Source organism: Lathamus discolor, chromosome 6, assembly GCF_037157495.1.
Source record: "Lathamus discolor isolate bLatDis1 chromosome 6, bLatDis1.hap1, whole genome shotgun sequence".
Lineage (NCBI taxonomy): Eukaryota > Metazoa > Chordata > Aves > Psittaciformes > Psittacidae > Lathamus > Lathamus discolor.
This window is the reverse complement of record NC_088889.1, coordinates 81,953,047-81,972,855: the sequence shown is the minus strand read 5'-3', so window position 1 is coordinate 81,972,855 and position 19,809 is coordinate 81,953,047. Positions and strand designations below refer to the sequence as shown.

Below are 19,809 nucleotides of genomic sequence, written 5' to 3'. Positions count from 1 at the left end.
CTCTTTCCAGCCAAGGCTGCTGTTGAGCCTAGTGTACCATTCAGTATACAATTATGTGAGGTATTACATGCAACAGGCCTGAAGATGATTAGCCTTCACATGCTTTATAAAAAGTAAGATAAAGCTGAATCAATACTAGATTAGGCTGTTACACGCTGCAGTTAAACGTTTTAAGTTATATGTGAACATTCAATAACTGTACCTGCGCACCTGTATTACAAAGCTCCTTGTTACTGCACAGCTTCATCTAATCCTGCACCAATGTGTTTATCTGCACAGTCTTCACCAGCACCCTGTTTCAGTCTATGCAATCTTTATTTCAGATATGTGAGTTTTCTAATGTGTCTGTTTAGGAAAGTATCAAGGAGAACAATCAGCTTTCAAAACATATTAAACTATACAGGGAAGATGCACTTGCTGCCTATCCACCTTCCAGCAAGAATTAAGAACCCAGTGGTAAAATGCCATGTCCTAATGCCATGAACAGAGACATACATTTTTGATATATGAGAGGGAATTAAGAAAATTCACTACTTGAGGCCACCAGCTGTATTTCAGTGATAAGGCCTTGAACTGTCTCCTTCTGCAGTTTCAGTATTAAAGCATCAAAACTGGCAATCTGAATGGTCTTGATACTTTCTTTAGATCTTAAGTGCACATATATTTATAAATAAAATAAATCATAATACACACAAAACTTAAGAGATGTGGGTCATTACACAGGAGTATAATTAAATCTGACTGGGTCCCTACAAGAAGCTATAAGATCTTCTTGACTTGGATTAAAAATAAATTACTGAGTAAATTAGATTTCCTGGTGTTGTATCTAATTAGTCCACTTCAACTCAAATTGGTTGGCTTTTTAATTACTAGCTAATCTTGCCATATGATGAGGGTTTTTTCTGCTCGCATCCTTTCTTTTAGGTACACCACAGTTTTGGTGGGCCTGGGGGTTGTGGGGTTTTGTTTGCTTGTTTTGAAAAAGGGGTATGGCTTATTTACTTGCATGGGCATATTATTGAAAACCAAGACTTGGGTGATGCTGCTTAAGGAGACTGTAATTTGTGTCGCATTCTTCTACTTTTACATGACAATTTTGCATAACCATATAGCTGGATTGCAATTCCAGTACATCTAAAGTATAAAAGGCAAATAAATTACATTGTTCTGCAAAATAAATTAAAACTCCCTGCATTAAATTAAAACTCCCTGCATTAAAATAAAACTCCCTGCATTAAAATCTCACAAACATCTGTTTCCTCAAAACAGCACTAGGGGAGAACAGTTTAAATGCAATTCTTGAATAATTTTTAAGAAGCGATCTCCGTTTCTCCTTCTCCTCCTTCCTGAGCTATGTGGAAACAGCAGACTTGAAAGCAGCTTCAGTTTTTAGGATTTGCCTGGTCCAAGAGGGAAAAATAAAATTCAAGTAAACACGAGTTCACCACGGAATCTCAAAAACTCAGGTAGGTTTTTACATTAATTGTAAGTTTGCTTGAATACTGTGGGAATCTCAGTCAGATTCAGAACGTTGTAGGCTGCAGGCAGTATTATCTTGACTATTCTTTTAACACTTTTCTCATTTTTACAGGACAGTCTCAAACTCACAGAAAGCATTTTCCTGCACCGCAGCCATTCAACTTTTCTAAGTCCATTTGCTCTAATGTTGGTGTCTGTTTTCAGTAGTTAAAGGTGGGAGCCTTTACCACTTTGCATGGACACACCTTGCATAATCCCAGAGGGAACTGCAGCCTCCAGGTAATCCCTTGAGTGACAACTTTTATCTAGCTGACCATATGTCCAGCTTGCAAAAATCCTCAACCAACCCCAAACATAACCCTGCATTTATTTTTTCACCCAGACACATAAAACTCAAGAAAAATATTTCTTTGAAGAGGCTGTACACTTTACTCATATCTGTACATATTTGCTTTTACCCTGGAAGCCTTGGCAAGTATTATTGAACTAGATATCTTGACCTGTGGATTGGGTATGCCTGTTCATACTCCTTTCTCCTGGTCACTGACAGGCAACATCCCCCCTTCCACCCTCAAAACACTGCAGAAAACTCCCTTAGCTCATCTTTGTCCTACCCAGGCAAGTGTTTCTATATAACAGATGTTTATTATAGTTTTCCTCAGAGAAACAAAACTTCCTGTCTAACGGACATTAAATTTGCCTGTTGTTTCCTGTAGAACTTCCTGTAGAAGTTCTAGTCCTCCTTACAAAGCCTTCTATCTCTATTAATCTCCTCCTGTCTTTTAATTGGCTGAGAATTAATTACAATTTAGATCAATCCTACTTTCCCTTTCACCCCTCCAGCCAAACAATAGATACTAAATCTGTTGCCACTGGACATTACAAAGGTCATAAAAGAGTAAATGGGTTTGAGAGATTAGATGAGTCCATAGTGCTCACCAGGGATAAGAATCATGACACTCAGTTTGCAGACCCCAGCTAGGGTGTCACCAAACCATAGACTCCCAGAGAGGAAACTGGGGAACAGACACTCTGTACTTTTTTTTATATCCCCCCCCCCTACTTAATATCTATCCGCTGTAAAGACAGAGTATCCATCTAGAAGCACCTCTTACCTGATCACACAGATAAACCGAGGTGTGTCATCTATCAATTCCTATCACTCCCTTCCTAGACATTGGATGCTTTGATCTCACATTTTGTTTAATAAGGCCAAGAAAAGGCACCATGCCAGAGAAACGGTAATATGGCTGAGCTCCATGTCTCACGCTTTCAGAAGTTCAGAGGAAGCAGCTCATTTTGCCTTTTTTAGAATTGCAGAAATCTGCATTGCTCAAACTTTTCTTATTCTAGGTATATTAGAGATGCAGGCTTTGTATCTCTAATACATCACAGTCAGCAGTGCAACACCACAAAGAAGAAAAATAGGCTTCTCAGACAGACTGAACACATGATAATATCCCAAAAAGACAAATTTGACTGTATATTAACAGCTTATTCTGCTAAACAGAAAGTACATTTTCTTTAGTTCTGTAATCATTCATGGAACACACTGCCCTCTCATTTAAACTCTCTCCTGAAGCTAACCATATGAAATACCTCCCAGATTTTCTCATTTACAGTGCTAGCTAAATCCTCTCTGCTTGAAGTCTTACTTCGTAACAGTAGCTATATCAGACGAAAATTCTTATTCCTTGTCCCTGGTATACAGGAGCAGCACAGAAGTCCTCCAGGTTAGCTATTGATTTATTTTATTACGGTGCATAGGGTTCTTAAAAAGTACACTGGCATGAATTTACAGAACATTATAGTTTAGTATTACACAAAAGCCAGAAATTTAAGCTAGTATATTTAAAGTCACCAAAATTTAATCTTAAAAGAAAAATAAAACCAGCTCTTGCAAAACCCCAGTGTTGTCTGAATGTGATCTATACCTCTAAATCCTCAAAAGCAGCTCAGATTCCAAAACTTTGGTCTGTTGACTTGATGTCTTTCCAATACATATCACAATACTTCTTTAGCTTATATATGAACAAGGAGGAAGTTCTAAGCCTGTGCTCTTAACAGCCTTCATTCACTTTTTAGCATCTCTCTCTTGCAAGAAGATTACATTTTCCCACCAGAAACATCATTCACAATGCTTCCCTCCACGTCAGCTGCCATACCTTTTTCAGTTTACAACGTTTCAACCAAAAGCCAAGGGAAAAAAAAACAAACCCCAACAAAAATTCTTCAAACCTGAAATTTAAATACTATGGGCACTCTTCTTTGCCATCAAAGAATGTTTCCCAACACGAATTCCACAGTATTTACACAGTCATGTTTTACGCAAATAGAAGTTTATACGTCCCTCACAGTATACAGCTGTACCTGTCAAAGTTGATCAAACATAGAATCATACTTCTTAAGCTTTGCTAACAACACAACCTTAAGTAATACATTTTCTTTGCAGAAATTGTGGAACAATTCATGCTGCTCTCAAGGAACTGTCTTTACAAGTACTTCCATCCTCTTTGGCTGCAGAGGGAGAAGCACAGCATATAAATTGCTAGTAGCAGAGCATGCTTATTGGGTAACCAAAACAAACACTAAGAACATCCACACGTGTTTTTTTGTTTTGTTTTGTTTTGTTTTAATATGCTAATCTAGCTTTATACAAACCAAAGGAATTGTAGGATAAATGGGAAAAAAAGACCACTGCTTGATACATCTGAGTCTTGATGTAATTAATCTTAATCTAATTGATAGTGGAATCACAGCACCTTACAAGATGATGCTAAGCAACCACATGGAGCTGTCTTCTGGCTACCCTGCAGATCCTGTTCCTCTAAGCCAGCTGCAAGGTACCAAGGAAATCCTGAGCACTGGACATTTTTGTTGACTGCCTGTCTCAATCCAAACTGCAGTCTCAGAGTGAGACTGGGATTTTACACTCCTGGGAAAGGGGAATGATGTGGTGGAAAAGGGGATATTCAAATTTTAAGTTCTCAGATCTCCATCCAGGAGAGTCAGGAGGCAGAATAATAGGGCTGAGCATTCTTTATACTAAAAGATCTCACAGCAACAGAGAGACAGCCTTCAAAGTTTAGCAAAAATAAGAAGAAATTGTTATTTAAGACAACCCCAAGGATTCCAATAGCAGCAAAAATTGAGGTACCAGGATCATTTGCCACATTCTAGAAGGCAGAAAACTTCACTGCAGGCACATTCATCCTGGCAGTATCTCTGACACCTTACAAGTCAGCTCTTGAAGGGGCTAAAGTTACTTTATACGCATAAGCACTCATCAGTAAGATCTAACAATGAAATTAAGATCATAGAATCATAGAATAGTTAGGGTTGGAAAGGACCTCAAGATCATCTAGTTCCAACCCCCCTGCCATGGACAGGGACACCTCACACTTAACCATCCCACACAAGGCTTCATCCAACCTGGCCTTGAACACTGCCAGGGATGGAGCACTCACAACCTCCCTGGGCAACCCATTCCAGTGTCTCACCACCCTAACAGGAAACAATTTCCTCCTTACATCCAATCTAAACTTCCCCTCTTTAAGTTTAAACCCGTTACCCCTTGTCCTGTCACTACAGTCCCTAATGAAGAGTGCCTCCCCAGCATCCCTATAGGCCCCCTTCAGGTACTGGAAGGCTGCTATGAGGTCTCCACGCAGCCTTCTCTTCTCCAGGCTGAACAGCCCCAACTTTCTCAGCCTGTCTTCATATGGGAGGTGCTCCAGTCCCCTGATTATCTTCATGGCCCTTCTCTGGACTTGTTCCAACAGTTCCATGTCCTTTTTATGTTGAGGACACCAGAACTGCACACAATACTCCAGGTGAGGTCTCACAAGAGCAGAGTAGAGGGGCAGAATCACCTCCTTCAACCTGCTGGTCACGCTCCTTTTGATGCAGCCCAGGATACGGTTGGCTTTCTGGGCTGCAAGCGCACGCTGAAGCCAGCTCATGTTCATTTTGTCATCGACCAGCACCCCCAAGTCCTTCTCTGCAGGGCCGCTCTGAATCTCTTCTTTGCCTAATCTGTAGCTGTGCCTGAGATTGCTCCGACCCAGGTGTAGGACCTTGCACTTGTCATGGTTGAACTTCATAAGGTTGGCATCAGCCCACCTCACAATTTAAACCACTAGAACAGGGCTCAGAGGAAAATCTAGCCACATCTGTTTAAAACCCAACACAGACGAGCACCAAAACCCAAGATCTGTGGCAGTGTAAGTCAACCCCTCAAAGTCAAAATTAGATGGGGTAGTTGTTAGCTCAAGAACTATACATAAGGCAAGGACAGCTTACACAGGGAGACTGACATGACAAAATCATGTTAACGACATTCCTACTTTACCTTAGGAGGCATTTTGACAGGACTATAGAAAACAATCAAGTTTTCATGCATAACCTTCCCTGCAGATTACAGCAATATGCTCCATATAATCTCTCTATCTTTTCTGGGCATTAACATTTGTATGTCAATTTCCATAGAGACATGAGGTGACAGCATGATCGATGCAAACATTTAATATATTTTCATAAATTTATTGAAGGGGAAGATTAATCTAATGATGTACAGTTACAGAGTTTGACACTGTAAAGTCTGCATCAGTGGCTCTAATTCAAATGCATGGTATTTCCATTTGAGTAAAACCTTTACAAAGCCTAAGGAATTATTTATTGTGCTCATCAGTATACTCTCCACATTTGAGGTGTGCCAGAGCAGTTTACAAGAAAGCAGGAGAGATTATGTGTAGTTAGTATGTGTATTTAGTAAATGCTAATTTAGAATGGCTAATTACACCCTGACCTATTATACTGTTATAACGACAGGTGAACACAAACAGTCATAATAAACAGTGTTATAGCAGCACTGATGCACACCCTGCCAGGACCATCACTGGCTCCAAGCTCTCTAGTTACCTAACCCTTTACCTTGCTTACTGAAGCCTTTGGAGCACTGCAGACCACTCGCTCTGTGCATAACACAATATTAGCACTATGCTTCTCTTGTTCTAGCTTTCCAAACAACCACTAACACCTTGAAAATATGTTGCCTGTGTCTCTATGATACCAAGATAACTGTGTTTCCCCAGTTCAGTAGTAAACTGTCTTCCGTGTGTGTGCTCATGTTATGGAATTATTTTAGAGAAAACATACAAAGAACCTTTTTCTGTGGCCACTCAGAAATAATTCAATATCCCCAACCTGCACCAGATACAGACACCAGGGATGCTGGGCTGTACATGACAGAATCACACCTTATGCTGTTGGTGACGCTTCAGGTCAAAGGCTACACCCAGGTGGCAGGCACCACACCTCAATACTGCAGGTCCATCAGAAAGCCCAGAAATTAAACAGCAGCTAATTCAATAATTACAATAATCAGCAGTTTAGAAAATTATCTACAAGGAATACTGAACATGCTGTCACTGTTTAATAATGAGGGGGGGTGGGTGGGAAATGACCTACTTCCCGTCTCACATTAAATCATTAAATACACCTCTGCTGAGACTCATTAAGTGTTTTTGTAAATACAGCCAATTGTCATCATAGAATCATGAAATGGTTAAGGTTAGAAGGGACCTCAAAAATCTTACAGTTCCAGCCTCTTTAGATCTTAGTGGCAATCATAGAGACTATGCCACATGCAGGGTCACCTTCCACTAGACCACGTTGCTCAAAGCCCCATCCAACCTGGCCTTGAATACTGACAGGGATGGGGCAGCCACAGCTTCTCTGGGCAACCTGCATCAGTGTCTCACCACCCTCGTTGTAAGCAATTTCTTCCTAATGTCTAATCTAAATCTACCCTCCTTTAGTTTAAAGCCATTCCCCCTTGTTGGATCCCTAAAGGCCATTATAAAAAGCTCCTCTCCAGCTTTCTTATCAGCTCCACTAGAGACCAGAAGCTGCTTTAAGGTCTCTTCTGAGCCTCCTCTTCTCTAGGCTGAACAAGCCCAGCTCTCTCAGCCTGTTTCCATTGGAGAGGTGCTCCAGTCATCTTTGTGGCCTCCTCCAGACAGGCTCCATCAGGCCCACATCCTTCTTATGATCAGAGCTCTGATCCCTCAAACAAGAAGCTCAATTACAAATTGAAAAATATAATTAAAAGAAAAAAAAATAATTGTCGTGGTTTGAACCCAACCACAAACCTCTTTTACTCACTCCCCCCCTTCTTGCCCTCCCCCTGCTCCTGGAGGGACGGAGAGGAGAATCGAAAAGAATGCAACTCCCACGGGTTGAGATAAGAACAGTTTAGTAACTAAGGTATAACATAGATCACTACTGCTACCACCAATGATAATAATGCTAAAGGAAATAACAAGAGGAAAGAATACAACACCTCAACACCAGCTGACTGATAACTCGCCCCACTCCCCCCAGCCAAGCACCGACCGATACCTTGTCCAACCCTGCAGTCCCTCTACCCCCTTCCGGGTCCCTCCCCGTTACATCCTGGGCATGACGTGCTGTGGTATGGATACCTCTTTGGTCAGTTTGGGTCAGGTGTCCTGTCTCTGCTTCCTCCCAGCCTCCCCTCCTCCCTGGCAGAGCATGAGGCTCAGAAAGTCCTTGGCCAGACCAAACATTTGAGCAGCAACTGAAAACATCGGCATTATCACCACTGCTCCAAGGCCAAAAGATCAAAACACAGCACTGTACTAGCTCCTAAGAAGGAGAAGAATGACTGCTGCTGCTCAAAACCAGGACAATAATCTAAGTATTTGCTTTCATTTCACACCCCTTGCAAAACCTGTATCTTTAACATGTTGTTCAAGACAAGACACTTAATCTTCTGATACAACTACACTTTCCCGTGTGACAGCAAGCATGGAAGAATTCTTAGGTTACAAGACAAAGTCAAGTGATTTTTCCAGCCTTGCCCTTACACAATTCGTCACAACAACCCATCATAGCATATATAGCATTGTACTTTGAATGACTGATATTGTGTGTACTAGTGAATGTATATCATGAAGTGTTGCGTTACACTTGATGATAAATCTTAATAGTTATCACTCAAAGCTAGCAGGCTAAGGTTTTCCTTTCTAGATACTGTGTACAGTGTGACAGCTCTTACAGTCTATTTAAATGCCCCTGATTTTTAATACAGTCACCAAGATGAAATTCTAATAGTGCTAAATTCTGCATTTCTGGTCCAATGACCTTTTAATCTTTCCAAGTCACTTTTACATGCAGATTACAGAGAAGTCGATGTTTCTAACCAAATTTTCACCTTTTCTGTAACTATACCTATTTCCTTCTGACTAGATCAAAACACTTCCCATCAAGTTTTTGTGAATGAATTCATACTGTTTTCAAATATATTGACAAAACATCTCAACATTTTTCATTTTCATTCCATCTGATTCAGCATTTGCTGGCAAAAAAAAAAAAAAAAAGAAAAAGAAAAAAAAAAGAAAAAGAAAAAAAAGAAAAAGAAAAAGAAAAACAAAACAAAACAAAACAAAAAACACAACCCTTTCTCTTCTGAAATTGTTAATACTTTAATGCTTAGTAGAGCCAGTGGGTAAAGAATCTAGGATGCATAAAGAATAAATCTGTTTTTCCCAAAAATCATCCTAATTTTTACCATTCTTGCATTCACCTGGGTGTTAATTGTTAGCCACAGGTTACTCCTATCTGACAATTCAATGGATTCCTCAGCCCAGTAAATTCTAGACCTTGGTGTAAGTTCAGAAAATTGCAAAAGCTCTCAAGATGCTACAAGTTGTAGCCCACCATCTACAATTAGTCTGTCATTTGATATTCTCTGGTCAGGCACATTCTGTTAAAGGTTGAATTAAAAGCTCCCTCAAATCAGGACAAAGCAATACTGTCAGAGTTGCACAAAACAAAAAGCCTGTTCCCCATCTATACGCAGCATGTCTTGCACTAGCCAAATTCAATGCTATTAATAACTTACTTTCACAAGCATTCATACAGCACTATAATAAAACTAAACACTGAAAAATGTGGAGGTATATGTATTATTTTTCAGATCTTCAGTGCTACCTTGATAACAGCAGGGTGACAAAAATCACAGCCTGGAAGCAAAGAATAAAAACATCAGCTATCAGAAACTGTGTCAATCAGAGAAATACCTACTATTCTTTTGTTCTCAGTGTGCAACTTCAGTGCATCTCCAATGCGAACCAAACCTACCTGTGCTCGCACTGGATTTACATAAAAGAAATTCTCATGTGCTTCATGCATCAATTTATAGAACAGTTTGGTTGGCAGGGACCTTAAAGATCATCTAGTTACAACCCCCTTGCCACAGTTACAACAGACCAAATTCAAGCCTCCCATTCAAGCAAAGTGAATTTATTAACTAATGATACTCATCCATACATACTCATACAAGGAGGCTCATAAAATCTGCTGGGTTCATTCTGTCTTGACTGGTTCACTCTTCCTGACTTGAATGTGCATCTAAGCGCCACTACCCTGAAAAAAAGCATACTAACTTCCACATATGGCAAGAGCAGCTGCAAGCAACACAGAAGACCATATTATTCATTTAATTTTAAGATAAGTTTTTTCTTTATGAGCATTCCCCACCCAAGAGAGTGATTTTGCAGTTTTCAAGGGCAGAAATGTCTACAATGTTTGGCACTTAGTAAGCTTGCGCTTTCAAAACTTCTCCTAAGCATTGGAGAGGCTGCTTTGTGAAGACATTCAGAAACAGGCTCACAGATCAAATTTTATATATATATATATCTCCTCGATTTCCCTGTCTCAATTTCCCCATCTCAATTTCCCCACCTGTAATCTGGAATTAAATTGTATTGGGAGATAGGAAATAATTAATATGAGAAGACTTTTCAAACCACTGCTAAAGCCTCAGGAAAATATAAATCCCTAACTCATAATTCACACCTCCAGCACAAACAGACATTAATTCCTATTTTGCTGATAGAGAAAGCAAGTCAGGGAAGTTGGGAGAAACCTCTTCTGATTTGCATACTACAATATTAGGCACCTATATTTCCATATATATATATATATATATATATATATATATATATATATATATAACCACATAAGTCATCAGATACTCAGAAAGTAAGTGTCCAAAGTCTCTGGTATTGACAATAAGGTAGGCTTTTCTGTTTACTTATGCAACTCCATCCTCATTTCTTTAGTTTCACTTCTATGTTACTAGCAGCATTTGGCAAACAGTAAACTAGAGATATGTTCATTTTCTTTTCACTTTGAAGCAAACCTTTTCCTGACAGCCAGTGTAATTATTTCTCCAGGACCCTGCTCTGCCACCATTAGCTATGTTGAATAACCTTTTCAGCCATGAATGGCCATAGCAACTCTAAAGTAAGTCAAGGTGCTTCCATGCTGTGCCAGAGAATGCAACACACTTTCCATGTGTTTTCCTTACTGTCTTTTCACGAGGTAGGCATCAAACAGCCTGACTAGGCTAGCACATACAGAGGTAGCTAGTTTCCCATCTTAGCCATTCTTAAATAATAAAAAGTTTTAAACTTAGCAAACAGGAGAAGAAAGGGTACAGAGGCATCATGTCTAGGGAGAAGCAAGAAAAAAAAAAGATGGCTTGGAAAATCAGAATGAATGTTTTCTAGGATTTAAATAAAAATAAACTGGATCAAACCTTTAACAAAATTAAGCCTATGAACCACTTCAAAAGGAAAATTGGGATTTTGAAGGACAAAATCCAATAGATTAGAACGAAAAAGCTGTTTAAGTAAATGGTTTGTAAATTAAGTAAATGGCAGCTCAACCAATAGTGCTAGCCACAGAACAGGTTTGCTCAACCAATAGTGCTAGCCACAGAACAGGTTTGCTGAGGGCCCATCAGTGAATCCTTGTTGTTTGCCATGTCACTTGGGAGGGCACGGGCAGCAGGCTGAGCTGCACACATCAGGAGTCCCAGCTGAAAGTGAGCAAGACAGACTTACAAATGGACTGCTCCATTTATGAAAGGCTTGCAATAAACATTTGCATGACTTGACACCTGAGAGAAAGCATGCAATAACCCACAGAACTCCTGCATAGAAATCATACGACAACGGAAGTTCAAACCAAGGCCTATTAATTTAGTAACATCCTACTTTTTGCTCATAATTATGTCTTCCCTGCTTTCTTGCCTCATCCCTAACTTGGAGAAGCATAGACTGCAACCCAGCCACTAGAATTTTCCCTGTGTTGTCTGTAAGCAACAGCAATAAACTCTGGTAGACTATGCAAGTATTACAAAGCAGCTTCTGAAAAATTAAGACTGTACATAGTGATTAATCTGATTGTTCCTTGAATATCAGAGAAGATGAACAACAAGGCACATGAAGTACACTTGAATATTCAGAGGACTGCCACTGCAACACACCCTTTTCAAAATAATAGCTTTCCACTGTTATGACAGCTGTTGAACTTCCAGTACTAGAGTTTTCTGATATGCCTTTTGAGTCCTATATAAACAGAACAGGAAGATGGCAAAAATCTCCATTATTTCGAAAAGGGTCAAGAAATACACCAGAAAACTGAAAAGCATAAAGTTTAACATCTGCTGCACAATAAATCTTCAAAATTGTCTTGAGATATGCAGGAAGAACACCTGGCCATACACAGTTGATTAACAACAGGCTTGCTGGCATTTCTGGGAATAGGCTACTGTTTTAATGCATTTCCCAGAAGTATTTAAGCTTTAAGCAAGCAGCATTCTGTTCCCAGAGATGCACTGTTTTTGTGTAGTGATATAATCACTTAGAACTTTTAGTGTACAAGAAGAACTCGCAAGAAGGCATTAGAGGTCTGTCTTGAGAATCTCTCCATATTGAATGCCTGCCATGCTGAACATATCCTTTCAGAAACTGGACCCAAGTAGTTAATAACACTTGTCCATTAAAGAGACAAAGACTCAGGTCATCAACAGCTCCTTCTTAGCAAGGAGATGTTTCACAAAAAGTCACTCAGCTGGTGACCTGGCTCTGCCAGAGTATGTAGCAGTCCACACAGCATGCTTGGAAATTAGCTGTAGAGGCTCAGACCAAGAGAGAGTCAAGAATAATATTTTCTGGAAGACAATGTGCCAAAGGAAGAATATTAGAATGCACAAAACCCATGAGAAACCAGCAACGTCTCCCCTGTTTGCAGCAAGCAACCTGACTTTGTTCCAGGGCAGCAGCTTTAAAACCACTAAGAACTCAAGTCTGCTCACAGAAACATAAGGGACCTCCTCCAGAATTTCACTCCTCCTTCATGGTGTTACCTAGATATGCAAACACTTGTTCAAGTCTTGTAAGCCCAGTAGTTCATGGGGTATGAGAATCCAGCCCCATCAATTCCTGTGACAAAACTCCTAAACATCATCCATGGATACAGACGTTGCTGTCTGTATGCCTGTCATAGCACACCATGAGATCAAACCTCACAGTGCTGCTTTTGAAATCTGAGTTCTAAACTTACTCATATGGTAAGCCTCTCTGCCAAAACATTGAACATAAGTTTCAATCCTAACCCTTATATATATGTCTAACAATAAAATCTGTATAGTTTCTGTATTTCCATTTAAAAGGACAACCCCCCAAAAGAAACCTCACATAATGTAGAGAAGGCAGGGACAAGGGAACATTATAAATGAGTTATTTTTATGTAGGAAGAACGTAGATGCTCTCACATCAGGACTCATGAAAAAAATCAAGGTACAGAAGAGAGGGTCTGAAAGCAGGATGTGTTTTCAAATGCAGCCACTGTACCCATGGACTCCTTGGAGGATATTAGGGATATTATCTTATGAAGGATATTAGCAAGCCCTGGTCTCACACCTCAGGATACAGCAGCCGGTTGTACAGCAGGGAAAGATGTCTTTGACAACTCTTAAAAGTGACCTGCTTTCTTTAGCTCAAGCACTGCAGTACTCGGTAGGGTTTGTCCACAGACCACCTTGCAACAACAGAGAAGTGACTGACACATACTGGACAAAAGATGAAAGGTCACAGAGAAGGGTGACAGATGATGTAGTCAGAGTAGGACTCTGAAGATACCTCTTTTTAAGCCAAGTCTTACAAACTATGCTTAATCATCTTCACATCTGACCTATAATGACTGCAGGCTCAGCTAACCTATACATGTGCATGCACATATATAAGCCCAAGCATATGTTTGCAGTTACATCCACTTAACTTTTAGTCAACCTCTCATCTATTACCATATTAAAACATAAAATACTGCAGGATCTACCTATTTTTCATTTTCTCTACTAGCTAAACTTTAAATCCTCTGCTTATACCCAAGATTGATTACCTGAACTTGCTCTTGCAGCACTTCAGGAAAATAAAATACTCAGACTTAAGTCTTGAGGAAAATTCTGCTGCTAGGCTTCAAATTAAAAAGACAACAGTGATATGTTCCAAGCTAAAGTATAACTCATGAGAACAAAAGGTCTTGTGGAGAATGTGCTATAGATTTGCATTACCTTGGGAAGAGGGAAGGAAGTTGAAGGGAAACATTTGTGATGAAGAACTTCAAAATTAAATACCTTGCTTACACATATGAAAGTATAGATGTGGAGTAAGAACAAACTGAATACAAAAGTAGGTAAACAGAACATATCAGCCACAACAAGAAAAAGAAGTGTAAGGGTTTAGTGACATAATCAGGAAGGTGCCTCTTCTTGTCCTTCCAATCCTTAAAATAATCACGAAACACGTGAAAATTCTTTCCACACTGCCAGAAAAATGTATTTTTAACATTCGGTCAGATTTCAAGGTCATATACCAGGAATACAAGAGGTTACAGCTCCTTACGGGATCCAATTCAAAACAAACCGCACCTCCATACCCATGATATGGAAAGCAAGGCTGGATTCTCTCAGTAGAACCACACTGGTGGCGGCTCCATTTACCATATCCCTGTTGACCTGGTGCGTAATCAGTTACCATATCCTGACAGTAAGGCTCCTTCCTACACCACAGCTTCCTTTTTGCGGGGGGGCGGGGACGGAACCAAACAAAAAACCTAAGCAACATGAAAAGAAAAAAAACAACACAAACCCAAACAAATAAAAAAACAAAACAAAAATTCACAAAAATTCAAACCAAAAGAAAAAAACAATCCTCATCAACATAAAACACCAACCTGGCAAGGAGCTGACTCCAATCTTTACCAAGAGACCAAAAGCAGACACTCATATCCAGAGAGAAGGACAAAACAGTTATAGAAAGCAGAAATCACATGTATTTTCAAGCCCATAATAGAAGGAACATATGATTACAAAAGGGGTTGTTCAACAATCACTGTCTTCTCTTTTGCATGTGTCTTTCCTCTTATAGACTCAAGCTTAAAGAGATCACTGCTGCTGAGGGCACACCCATTTTTAACTGCAAAGACAACCTTTATACAGAACCACATGAACCACATTAAGCTTCCAAATGAGAATGCACTGGGTGCACCTGCAATGCAGCAATCTGTGCCAGGGACAGAAAGCTGCTAGTCTCTGGATGTCTCACATTCCAGGCCCAAATATTCAGTTGTGTCTTGCATATTCCCTCCCAATTCACTTCCCCTCCATCAAACCTCTGAGCCTGACACATCTGCTATGTCTCCCAGCCACTACCAGACCCATACACTGTGCAGGTGAAACACAGAAGATAAAAGAAATTCAGTTTCTTTAAGAGGAAGAGAAATTACACCAGTCAGGTTCTGCTACATCATGTTTGCCTGCAACAGTGACTTCAGGATGTAGACCTGCTGCAGCAACAGCAAGAATTTCATTCAGACCCAGCACCCTCAGGGGCTGCACAACAGAAAGGCATGGTATGAGAAGGAGGTAGAACCGGCCTCAATGTCAAGTACATGTACAGTCAGTGTATGTGCATGGTACACATCATGCAGCACTACAGGTTACAAAAATCCTGTCCACACTGATTAGAATGCCTGGCAATATTTTGTTATTATAGAAGTGACCTCATATAGAGGTCTCATATACAGACCTTATAGCAGCCTTCCAGTACCTGAAAGGGGGCTATAGGGGTGCTGGGGATGGACTATTCATTAGGGACTGTAGTGACAGGACAAGGGGTAATGGGTTAAAACTTAAACAGGGGAAGTTTAGATTAGATATAAGGAAGAAATTCTTTACTGTTAGGGTGGTGAGGCACTGGAATGGGTTGCCCAGGGAAGTTGTGAATGCTCCATCCCCGGCAGTGTTCAAGGCCAGGCTGGACAGAGCCTTGGGTGGCATGGTTTGGTGGGAGGTGTCCCTGCACATGGCAGGGGGATTGGAACTAGACGATCTTAAGGTCCTTTCCAACCTTAACTATTCTATGATTCTGTAACTGCTTCATTATTAGTATGAAATTACACAGGGCAGAACTCTTAGTCAACATTAAGGGCAAATGCCACATAACTTGATCCTCTGAATTACACACACCAAAACCATTCAATATTAACTGTGCCTCGATCATAAAAAGCCTGGAAAGGCAGAAAAATTATTTGATGGGCAATCTCAGCCCAGGTGAATGAGAGAGCAAGATTTTAATTCTCATATCTTCTCTTAATCCTCTTGTGTGAGATTTACTATCAGGCCCCTCCATGTTTAAATGCCTTGAATACCCTTGCAGCAGCTGTCCCACTAGTATTATTTGAAATTTCACTACAGAAGGGAGTAATGCATTTGTGCTCATACTCTGCGGTATTTTGTTTGTCATAAAAATCAATAGAAATTTTCAGAAAGGGCATTTTGTGCTCCAAATGTGCTAATGTGACATTCACTGGACCAAATTCATTCCTGAAGTAACAACTAGCTTCCTGGAGTTCATGATGTGCCTGGTTCAACACAAGAGCACGGATTCTTTTTTCCTGCTGTCTGCAACAGGGAAGATCCCACCCTTCGTGATATGCAGAAGACAGCAAAGAAATTACGACAGTTCCACTTTAGACTTGCCATCTCTGCTTCAATACTTCATTCTCAGCCTTTTCCCAAATAAGATAGACAAGATTTTCTCCTGTGATTCACCCCCCACCCCAGTTCCTTGTAGACTAGCACTGTATCTCTTATTTCTTAGAGTTTCACACACCTGTGCTGATCCACAAACATATTATGTCTACAAAACCATTCAATTTGCATCCTGGTCAAAACCTCAGCCACACACACTTCATCAGGCATCATGTATCAGGCATTTTCAGGGGTCCAATTTATTGACAGGCTCCAAGAGCAGGACAAGGATCTTTGATTTGGCAGATATGAACAATTAAGAGAATGAGTTTAATCACAAACCTGATTTTCCCAGACCCTCAGGAGAAACAAGCTGGCTCTCACAGAGCTGACAGCTGTACTCTACCCTGCAGGCCAAAGACTCAGGTATATCAGCAGGATGTATCCTGCTAAATCCTGAAGGTTAGCTTTGAACACCAGTACTTACCATTAGGACTTAAAGACTGATCAGGTAAAGGTAGGTTAGAGCTCTTGCCAAGGCCAGATGGCAGAAGGCCAAAGAAAAAGCTTAATTACAGACAACATGCAGGCTTCCATGGGGAACAGCAACAACACTATGCCAGACATATGAAAACAAATAGCTTTCAAAAGGCTCAGAGGATGCAGTTCAGCAGTCATAAAGTAGCAATCACTAGCAGGGCTGTGCTAAGGATCGTTAAATACAAACACGTCAAAAATCACAGCTAAGTCCTGAACCGACATCTAGAAAACACCAAAGAAACAAAAAACTGTTACCAGCTCTTTTCAACACCATTCTGCCCCTTTTATGAGCATGACCTGTGCTCCTGCAGCTGAGCCTCACACCCCCTCACTGAGAGCCATCCATTCCCAGCAAGGTCTCTGGCTGGGCACCTAGTTTTGTCCCAGCCTCACTCCCTCCACCCAGCACCAGCTGACAGTCCTCTGCCTGACCAGTATAGTAGAATAGCTGGGTTTTCTGGGGTTCAAAAGCACAAGGAGGGTGATCTGCTATTCCACAGCCAGGCCTGGGCAGTTCTGTCTACAGCCAATTAGGTTTAGATACAGAAGCCGGCAAGCATCTCAGGCAATTCGGTTCACCTCCACTGCCATCTAGTGCAGTTTAAGTGAAAATGAAAATCCCCAGCAACAGCAAATATGTACCAGTGGCAACATTGGCTGCAAATCACACCAGCACTGGTTTCCATCTCCAAATGAACTTACCCTTCTCTTAGCACTCTCCTTCACGCACCCTGGAATTCATAAGCACTGCCTAAAAGGATAAGTTACTTAAAGCAGAGATGGTCCTGAACTGAAGCTAGAGTCGGAGCATGCCCATCTGCCAAGGATGGTGTAAAGGGATAATGCAAAAGCCTTATTTAGGGCTCCATTAATCAGATGCTTTGGTTTGCCAGAAAGAACAGCCTCCTTCACGCAGATTTCCTCAGACTGCCAGATAAGTGCTGAACCATCAATAGCACCAGCTCCTCCACAACCAAACGCCAGTCTAAAGAAAGGTGAAGGTAGCAAGGGAGAGGAACATAACTGCTGGCCACAGAAAGCTACTGCTTCACGTAGCAGAAAGTTGCTGCTTCACACAGATGCAGTAAATGACAACCCTGCCAGAGTCAGGAATTGCTTATATGTTGATTGTTTTTCAATATCCCACAAGGAAAATACCACATTAATACAACATCAACCTAGAAACCAGAACCCAAGCAACAAGAACAGTTTGTTCCAGCCTTAAGAAAGTCTTGTGTAACACTGTATTAACGCCTCAGGGTTGACCATGATTACTGAAAATACACAAGGGATCTGATCTCATACTGAACTGTTAAAGAAGAGGGCTTCATTTTACTGTTTAAAAGCTTTTAGAGATTGGGTATATAATTCATCTAAACAGTATCTGCTCTATCAGACATGAATTCTGGACAGGTTAATGCCAACCTGTCACACTTTTCAATGAGCAGCATCCTTATCTTGCCCATGTAATTCAAATACTGTGCATAAAAATGCTGGGAGGAAAAACCCTGAGAGATTGAAGAATGTTAAAGTGAAATAGAATTAAAATGCATTTACAGTCAAGAAAGCAATGGTAACAAAAGGCACACTACTCCACAGCAAAGCTGTACAAGCAAACTGATTTTTGGATTCACTGATGGGGAATGACTCAGAACAACCAGTATTACTTTACCCTTACCTAAATAAAGGTAGAGTGTTTCGAAATAAAGTCTTTGCAAGTGAATTATCTAAATATTATACTTTTAACTTTCTTCACTGACCCTAACTAAAAAGTTTAGTTTCAGTTGACCAAAATTTCCTTGTTAATAAACGAGTGGAGCAAACATCTTCCTTTCATGAAGTTTCAACAGACCCAACCACTCTGCACATCCACAGGTGTGTGTTTGTGTGTTACAGTTTTTGCCCTCATGTGAGCATCTTAACTTTACGATGGCCTGAAAGCTCCCCAGTCACATAGCCTCGGTAATAACTCTTTCCTGATACTGAAAAGCTGGAGAACACTTTTGGACAGTTTTACCAATCTAATGTGAAACTGAAGAGTTGGACAGTCCTTACTTACATATAGATACACGTAATGCTTGGGAAAGAAATAAGATTATTGTGCCATTCCTCCCCCCACCACCACCTCCACAATAAAAACTGGCTTTGGAAAACATGTGAACATTAACCAGATTGCAATTAAGCACTTACGAACAACTCAAAGCTGCAGTAGTTTGAGTATAAACATAAGCATCTAGAACACACATTTTAGTGTCTATGTATACATATTAATCACAAAGTACATCCATACATTTCAGGGCTCCAAAGGATACTTAAGGATTAGAAATATATTTTTCTTAAACATGTTTTAATGTAAAAAATTCTATTGTCAGCTGGAAAAGAGCAAATTTAATAATAAAGTTCAGAAGTCAAAGCGAAGCTGTTAGTCTAAATTTAAAATATGACCTTTTTGAAATTAATAACAGCAAGCAGACATTATTTAATTTCAACATCAGCTTAGAGGTTTTTCTTTCATGTCTTTGTAAGAGTAGTGCAGAACAGCTACTTCACATAGAATCACTCTGCAACCTTGCCAAGCTGCTATAAATAAAACATTCAAAAAATCTCTATTCCAGCGATTCCCTTCCCTGTCACAATTCACTTGCAGTGTTATTAAAAAGTAATAATCTATTGCACAACAATAAGTTGTAAGTTGTAAGTGCAGTTCATGTGTTCAATCAGCACTCCCACCTCACAGGAACTAATTCTATTTTCAATAACATTAATTGCTTTTCTTAACAGTCCTCCTCTTCTCCATTCACAGTTCCCATTTTAAGTCATTGCATAAACTTCTGGTAAAGTAACCCCTCTCTGAGACAGATTAACACAATAAACTAATTCAA

General features: G+C 40.2%; 1 long non-coding RNA gene across 1 annotated transcript in view; it reads right to left on the bottom strand.

The window, feature by feature from the left end:
• Positions 1 to 14,733, bottom strand: part of LOC136017790 (uncharacterized) — a 55,102-nt gene extending 40,369 nt beyond the window's left edge. The window contains exon 1 of the long non-coding RNA XR_010614087.1: positions 14,590 to 14,733. This is a non-coding gene — a long non-coding RNA (uncharacterized LOC136017790). The remainder of the gene's footprint in view (positions 1 to 14,589) is intronic.
• Positions 14,734 to 19,809: the final 5,076 nt, after the last annotated feature.